Source organism: Hipposideros armiger, unplaced genomic scaffold (genome assembly GCF_001890085.2).
Source record: "Hipposideros armiger isolate ML-2016 unplaced genomic scaffold, ASM189008v1 scaffold_273, whole genome shotgun sequence".
Classification (NCBI taxonomy): domain Eukaryota; kingdom Metazoa; phylum Chordata; class Mammalia; order Chiroptera; family Hipposideridae; genus Hipposideros; species Hipposideros armiger.
The window spans coordinates 2,196,595-2,205,572 of record NW_017731623.1 but is presented as its reverse complement, the minus strand read 5'-3'; the positions used below and the strand labels follow the sequence as shown (position 1 = coordinate 2,205,572).

At 42.1% G+C, this 8,978-nt stretch overlaps 1 long non-coding RNA gene across 1 annotated transcript; it reads right to left on the bottom strand.

The window, feature by feature from the left end:
• Nucleotides 1–45: 45 nt before the first annotated feature.
• On the bottom strand, nucleotides 46–2,843 carry LOC109390520 (uncharacterized). The gene is made up of 3 exons (XR_002125592.1): nucleotides 2,704–2,843; nucleotides 215–386; nucleotides 46–116 (listed from the first exon to the last, which is right to left on the bottom strand). It is a non-coding gene; the product is annotated as an uncharacterized LOC109390520 (long non-coding RNA).
• Nucleotides 2,844–8,978: the final 6,135 nt, after the last annotated feature.

Genomic DNA, 8,978 nt, shown 5'->3' with positions numbered 1-8,978 from the left:
TCACTGGCCCTCATATGTGGGATCCGAACCGGGGCCCTCTGGAATCCCAAGCCAGTTCTTAACCATCGCGCCACTCGGCCGGCCCAGTCTTGCAGTTTTTTAGGGATGTGTTTCAGCTGTTCGATAAAAATGGGCATATTAAATAAGATGATTTCCACTACAACAGAAAACCCACTCCCATAGACTTGGGCGGCCATGAAAATCTTTTTCTCACCTAACAAGGAAGTGTCGTGTAGGCATCAAGATTGGTCACTCCCCTGGCTCAGGGTGGCCCTCAACGTCCAGGGCCTTTCTGTCGTTTTGCTTTGTCACCCTCTGCATGATGGCTGCTTACCGTCATCCCAGTGCCCCTCACAAGACGATGACAAGGATTCCTGGTGTCATACCTGCACATTACAACATCTGGAGTAAGAAACGGGCCTTTCTTCTTGTGTCTTCTTAGGACAAAGAAGTCTTTCCCAGAACTACCAGAGCCAATTTCCCTCCAGCTTCGTTAACCAGAACTGAGTCACAAGCGCTTTCCCAACCTTGGCAAGAGCAGGGGAATTGCCACTTTGGGCTTAGACCACTTGTCAACTACAAAAGACAAACATGCAGGAACTGGAAAAACAGTGAGTCTTCCTAAAACTGATCTGTTCTTAGATCAGAAAACTCAGTGTTGTTAAATTCTCCCCAAATTGATCTGTACATTCAAAGCAATTTCAAACAAAACCATAGCAGGCTTTAAAAAAAAAAAGGAAAAAAAGAAATTAACAAGTTGATTCTAAAATTTAAATGGAAAAGCAAAGTACCTAGAATACACTTGCCTATGAACAATACAGAGTTTAGGAGCATCTACCCACCATGCAGTCAAGAATCCACATATAAATTTTGACTCCCCAAAAACTTACTTGTCCCTTGGTATTCATGGGAGATTTGTTCCAGGACCCCCCTCAGATACCAAAATCCGTGGATGCTCAAGCTCCCTATGTAAAATGGCATAGATCAATGCGTACTGTCAGCCCTCCACACCATGGTCTCCCAACCATGGATTGAAACCTTGACCTGTACCTTGAATCATGTACAAAATTTAACTTGACTGGACCACAGACCTGAATGTAAAACCAAAAAATATACAATTTCTAGGAGAAAAATCTTTGCAACCTTAGGTTAGACAAATATTGCTTATTAGGACACAAAAAGTTCAAACCATATAATAAAAAGTGTATAATTTTGTTTTAAATATTTAAACCTTCTGCTCTTTTAATTCTTACAACTTAACAATTAAATGACAAGTAACCCAGTTTTTCAAAAGGCATAGGATGTGAATAGACATTTCTCCAAAGAAAACAAACAAATGGCCAAGAAGACATGAAAAGATGCTCATCCTCAGTAGTCATTAGGGAAATGCAAATTAAAACCACATGAAATACTACTTCAAACCCACTAGGAGAGCTAGAATCGAAAAGACAGACAATAACGAGTGTTGGAGATGATATGGAGAAGTTGGAGCTCTCAAACACTGTTGGTGGGAATGTAAAATGATGCAGCTGCTTTGAAAAACAGTTTGGCAGTTTCTCAAAAGGTTAAACATAGAATTGCTAGAGAATCCCCATGAAAATAGATGGGCAGGAGGTAGGGTTGTTGTGTCACTGGGAATGAGACAGGCAGTATACTCTTCAGGCATTGGTGACCCAGTGTCCCAGACTTCAAACCAAATATTTTACTTTTGATCAAATCTTCTGCACATATGTTGGAGTATAGTTTTTTCCTATGTAACAAAGTACATTCAATACAATGTCATTTCATGGTTTTTCACTGAAGACCCAGTGGCCAGTCTAACAACAAAAGGGACTGTAAGACAGATGGCAGTTTCTTGATTGTTTTTACATTTTAAAAGTAAAATACAGACTTAATTAGTTTTTGAATTAAAGAGAAACCTTCTTTTTTTAAAAAAAGAATTACTATATGACCTATCAATTTCATCCCAAGTTATATATTCAAAAGAAATGAAAACATCTGTCCACAAAAAAAAATGTGTACACAAAGGTTCAGAGCAGCATTATGCATAATAGCCAAAAAGTAGAAACCATCCAAATGTCCATTAACTGGTGAATAGATAAACAAAGTTTGGTATATTCATATCAAGAATGCTACTCAGCAATAAAAAGTAATAGTTATCCTATAGTAATACCCACTAACACACACAATTTGGTAAATCTCGAAAGCCTTATGCTAAGTGAAAGAAACCAGACACAAAAAGATACCTGGTATGTAATTCCATTTATATGATATCCTGGAAAAGACAACTGTAGAGGCAGAACTCTGATCATTGGCTGCCAAGAGTTAGGGGTGAGGGAACGAATGGCACAAAGCGTGGAAGGGAGCTTTTTTGTTTTGATGGAATTTTTCTATGTCTTGGTTGTGGTAGTGATTGTACAATGGTAAACATTTGTGAGAACTCAGAGAAATACATGCTTCAAGGGGTGATTTTTTTACTGTATGTAAATTATACTGCAATAAATCCATTTTTAAAAATCAACTACATCATTATTGAAACTTTTTTTTTTAATTTTGGGAGATTTCCCCAAAGAAGAAGGAAAGCCAGGTACATTTACTTCTTCAAAACTTACATTCACCATTTTCTAAAACACAATTAAGCATCTATGAACATCTCACACATCACCAGCTTGGTAAAAAATTTTTAGCAACAGATTAACTTACGTTTCTTGAGGAAGAAATTAGCTTTGCTAAGATTGTCTCTCCCTGTTCCTGCAACCTGGTCACACTTGTCTTAAGGTTGGCAGCCCGACTGCTAGTTGAGAGGATGTTTGGTTTCAAGGGCTTTACTTCCTTCAGAGGAGGTTACTGTGGGCAATAGTGGATGAAACCAGGAGAGACAAAATTAGATCCAATCTGCTCCTATGAGAGGTGGAATCTAAGCTCTGCCCACACTCCCTCTGATCTCTTTCCACTTCTCCCTGTTGTATGCTTCCTCGCCCAGCAACAAGCATCTGCTTCTCTTTGTTGGAGGACCACCATCAGGCTGCTTAAATCCACCTGCCTGCTATACTTGTAAACCAAATGATTCTGGAGAGAATTCACTCCCCCTGTAGGCAGCCCCTAAGTGGTGACACAGGCAGATACAGGAGTCTAATTACCTCAGCTCCTTTGCACCTATTGAAGACAATGCCAAGGTGTATTTTACATCAGTGCTTCCCACACTTTTGTGCTTATAGGACTTGGCCAAGTTCAAATGCAGATTCTTCTGCAGGAGGTCTTAGGCCAGCTCTAATAAGCTCCCAGGTGGGGCCAATGCTGCCGTCCACAGATCCCATTTTAAGCAGCAGAGGTCTATTTTCAGAACTCCCTACAGAAGAATCTAGCCAAAGACAATAACAAGAAGGCAGCTATACTTCTGCTCTACTGGAGCAAGAGTAAATACCCCCAGGGACAAACTGTGGCCAAGATAAGATGGAGAAGATGTGATTTCATAGGCAGGCTATAGAATGAACCATCTCCAGGAGCTCTAGAAGTGCCCCAGATCTAGGAATTCAGCTGGCATTCCTGTGGTGAGACATATGTGGGGGCCGAAAAGCCTTAGGAATTCCTGCCCCCACCCCCACCCCACTCCCACTACTGCAGGCAACGATCTGCAAACCTGCCTCTGAGCTGTGGGGACAGGGCGGTGCGGGGAGGACGCTGGGGGCCATGAACACTAAGTGAGGTTGTAAAAGATACTCCGTGCCTCACAGCCAGGGAGTCGAGCTAGAATTTAGACCATTTCAAAAATAGAAAAAGAATTCTGGTGGCAACTAGCAACGGATGATTGCTGGCAGCAAGACTGACTGGTGTGTCTTCAGGCTCTGTCAGGATACTGTTTTGTTAGAGCACATCGCAGAACACATAGGGGCCATTCGTCAAGCTAGTCCACATGACAGCTATCAATCTAACCCATAAGACAGCTCCAGGAAGCAATTACCTGATAAAGTGTCAAGGTTATGAAGCTGGAAAATGCCCTCTCTTCGTGCTTCCATGACACCCTTAAAAACTACTGCAAGAACCCTTATTTCTGCCCTTCGTTGTCATTTCCCAAACATTCACTGAATGCCAGTATGTGCCAGGCAATATTTTAGGCGCTGGGGATCCGAAGATAATCCACATAGAAAAGTTTTCACTTTTTATGTAAAAGAATTTATATAATAAGTGGCGAAGAGTGAAAAATTAAAAATAAACACACCAACAAATACATAAGAAATATATCAAATATCTGCTGTGGAGAGAATTCAAAGAGGGTGGAGTCACAGCACAGGATTAGGTAGCTACTTTGCAATGAATGGTGAGGGAGGACATCTTAGTCCTGCTGTAACAAAATACTAGGTGGCTTAGAAACAACAGAAACTTATTTCTCCCAGTTCTGGAGGCTGGGAAGTTTAAGATCAAGACGCTGGCAGATTCAGTATGTAGTAAGGGCTTCCTGGTTCATACATGGTCCTCTCTCTGTGACCTCACATGGCAGTAGGGGACAAGGGAGCTCTCTGAGGTCTCCTTTATAAGGACACTAATCCCATTAGTGAGGACTCTGCCCTCAGGATCTAATCACTTCCCAAAGGACCCACCTCCAAATACCACCACATTGGGGAATAGGTTTTAACATATGAATGGGGGTGGAGGGGGTGGAGACCAAACATTCAGTCTATAACATCAAGCCTCTCTGAAGAGGTGACATGAAAGCTGAGAATTGACTAACTTCAGCCAGGAAATAAGGAGGAGGTAGAGCATATGTGATTCAGGCAACAGGGAGCGCAAAGACCCTAAGGCATGAATGTAGTTGGCAATTTCAAGGTCAGCATGAACTGAAAGGTCAGTGTGGCTAAAACAGAGTGGACAAGGAGAAAAACTGTTTGAAAAGATATGGGAGAGAAGCCAGATCATGTTGGACTTTATAAGCTAGAGTAAAAAGTTTGGTTATAATTTGATTTCGTTTGATTTTTTCCCCCAACATAATAGCCAGTATTCAAAATGTGTCCGAATAATCCTAACCTCCTGGTGTTGACACCTATCTATAAGCCCCTCCCACATGAACCTGGGGCTGGCTTGCATAAACAATAAAGCAGAAGTGGTGTTTGGTGCATTACTTTTAAGGGTAGGTCATAAAGACATTGCAGCCTTTGTCTTTGGAACTGCTTTGGGGGAGCTAGCCATCATGTTGTAAGGACAACCAAGCAGCCTCATCGTGGCAAGATCTGTATGGAGAGAACAAACTTGTCAGCAGCAACTTTTCAAACACATGAGTGGTCTTCTAGCCCCAGAAAAGCCTTCAGACAACTGCAGCCCCAGGTAACATCTGACTGACGGACTGAGCTAGTACCACCCAACCAGGCTACTCCAAAACGATACATACTTTTTCACGAGCTGCTTAAAAGTAAGTTATCAGACACATCACCCCTAAAGACCTCAGCATGCGTCTCCCCAAAATAGGGGCCTTCTCCTACATAATCACAATCACATTACCACCTCCAAAAAATATAACAAGTGGACCAGCCAAGTGGCTCATTGGTTAAGAGTTGGCTTACTGACCACCGCACTGTATATCTGAAGCTGAGGTTGAATAATATTGTATGTCAACTATAATTACATATACATATAGTCACAGGATGTGGAGTAGAGTATAAGAATGGAGTCAATGGAATTGTAATAGGTAAGTATGATATTGGGGGTGAGATGGTAGTGGATGGGGGGAGGGGGGTTGTTACTTTGTGAGGACTGAAAAGGATAACTTGCATTGTTTTGCACACCTGAAACTAATAATAATAAAAAATAAATTAATTTTTTTAAAAAAAGAGTTGGCTTAGAGTTGGCTTGAGAGCACGAGCTCTGAGCAGCAGGGCCACTGGTTCGGATCCCACATGGTCCAGCAACACTGCCCTCTACAGCTAAGATGGTGAACAACAACTCTCAACCTGGAGCTGGGCTACCATGAGTCACCAGCAACAGTGTAGGCTGCAGTGGGCTGCCGTGAGCTACTGTGAGTGGCCGTCCAAGGGCCGGCAACTGGTCTGCCTCAGCCGGGAAGAGCGCAATGATAATACCAACATGGGCCAGTGAAGCGACGTCCTCCACAACTAGACTGAAGAACAAAAGGACAGCAACTTGTCTGTTCCCATTCCCTGATTCACCAATGCTGTTCCCCTCCCCCAATTCCCCAATAAAATCTTTTAAAAAAAAAATGACATTTGTAAAGAATATAATGATAAGAAAAAGAAAAAGAAAAGCTCTGTTTGGGTTATCCTTTTTGAGCACTAATGACTCAGTCTGAACCTCTCAACAAAAACCTATTCTCCAATTAGGGTTCCACACCTGCTTTCCCTCTGTCTGACCTGGGTGGGTACAGTGAGGAATCCAGAGAAAGCTCTGAAAATACCTCTTACTAATAAGCAAAAATAATTTGTGTTATTTTTTTCTAGTAAATGATGTTCAGTACAGTTGTCACATTTAGATTCATCTAGTCTTACTAATTGTTAAAAGACCAACAGCTAACAGGCTGTGAAAAGCATTAAGAAGCGTATCATTTCCTGATAACTTTATCTTTAGTATAAATGTAACTAATGGCCCTCATCCATTTTTGTACTTTAAACAAAGAAGTCTAAAACGAAACAAAGAAAATCTCTTTTGAAACCAGTGAAACAGTACTCAGCCACAGCCATATTCTGTGCAAGTACAAACATCAAACACATTTTACTCGCTTTATCCTAATGGCAATGAATCAACTTTCCAAAGATTGTCGATTATTACAAGTCTATCTTGGGTCATATAGTATTGTTTGCTTTCCTTGGTTCTTATTAAAATAACCCTAAAGAAAAAAATTAGTGTCTATGTCCACTTATTGACTCATTTCGAATACGGACACCAAAGCGATTTCCTACTTTCAAAACAAATCTCTCTGCCTAGCTGGGAAACCTTATCTTCTCTTAGTCATACACAAGTGATGAGTAAGATACTTATCAGTAAATAATACACTTTTTGCCCCACAGGCTCTTACCTGTATCTTCTAAAGAATTTGCCAAGCACTTGAACTGCTGGTACTGGTTAGGAATATGAAACTGTGACTTCTATATTTCACACAATAAGTTTCTTTCCCCCCAAAGCAATTACTCAAAAACTCTAAGAACCAATAAGATGGTTGTTAGGCCACATAAAAGGGAGAGCGGGGAGGAACGGCAGGTGTGCCGCTCAAGGCACAGTACCAGGGGGCTAGACACAGGTTACATGGGCCGTGCTATCCAGAGCTCCCAGGGCCAGATAGCCTTCTTGGAGCAGACAGACAATTTCCTACAGAGGGCTAGTGAGAGAAGTAAAGAAAAGACCTTTTGGAAAATGATCAAATGACCTCTATTGTCATCCCACCCTGATATAACATCAGAAAAACAAAGCTGTTAAGTGCCATGCAATAGAAAAAATGACTGTGCAAAGCCATCAATTTAGTCTCAAAGCACAGTGGAATCAAATGGCACTGCCATCAATGTCCAAACCAAAATCAATCCAGGGTGTGCCAGATAGTTTATTTGGACCCTTGTTGTGTATGGAGGGCCAGAAAGCAATTATGCAGGAAAGAGCTAAAGAATAGGAAGTGGAGAAAACCTCCCTTTTAAAGCTCCTCCCTTGTGGGTCATAATTTGGCTGTGTCATGGCTCCTAAAGAAGGAGGGAATGCAATTTCAGGACCACACCCGTGGCGGATTGTATTTTCCAAAGATGGAATACCGTCCATCCCACCTGCTCTTCTATAATGTGACTTGGCCACTCCTGCCATTAAAAGGTGGGGCCCATGTGCCCCCTCCCTCTCAGTCTGAGAGGGCTTGTGGCTGCTTCAACTAATAATGAATGATTCCACCGCATTCTGGAACACTTGTATTTGGAGCCCTGAGCTGCCATGTTAGTAGCCCAATTAAGCCAAGGCTGCCATACTGCAGAGGCTACATGGAGGCACCAGCTGAGAGCCCCGCTGTCAGGCGGAATCAGTTGTCAGCCATGTGACTGCGCCATCTAGCATGTCCAGCCTGGCTGATATCTGACTATGCCCATCTGAGAAGCCTCACACCAGAACTGCCTGGCTAAGCCCGTCCCAAGCTCCTGACCCATTCAATCATGAGCAAAGTTAAATGATTATTTTAAGCCACTAAGTTTGGAGGTGATTTGTTACACAGCAATAGTAAAGGGAGCTGTATGTGAGTGAAACCCTGAAATGACAAAATCTCAGACTTTTTGCTTTCCTTGCATAATTATTTCTCTTTTATTATTTCATACCCTCCGTGTGTGTAGATCACAGACTGTGATGTGACCATCTTCAAAGGCTAAAAAGGGAAGGTTGGTGTGTGGTCACTTCCACTTCTAAAGGCAGATTTGGCTCAGCCTACACGACTGAAACCCCAAATTTTCAAGGGTGGACTTTGCAAGTAGGTAGAAAAAGGCAAGTACCTATGTCATATGGTTTGAAAAGTACTTGCATCTGAAGTCCCTTTCCTTCTCACCAGCTGTCTCTTCTTTAAAAGTGTTTGTAATTCTGCCATTAGAAATGAGCTCTTTGGAATTATCTGACCTTTTTAGTTTTCCAATAAAGTAGTAGAAAAAAGAAAACCAAGAAAGCTAACGCAGTTTAACATAAGAAGGAACCTTCTAAAATTAAAGAGCTGGTAGGGCTGGCCGAGTGACTCAGTTGGTTAAGAGCTCGCTCAAGAGTGTGAGCTCTGAGCAACAGAGTTGCCAGTTCGATTCCCAGCCCAAGCTGAGCTGCTGCTGAGCTGCCAACAGGTGGCAGGATGGCTCAGCTAAAATAGAAAAAAAAATTTAAAAAAGAAAAGAAAGCTAAAATTAAAGAGCTGGTGACTTTAATTAAGAAGTGAATATTAGGGGGCCGGCCGAGTGGCGCGATGGTTAAGAACTGGCTTGGGACACCAGAGGGCCCCGGTTCGGATCCCACATATGAGGGCCAGTGACGCT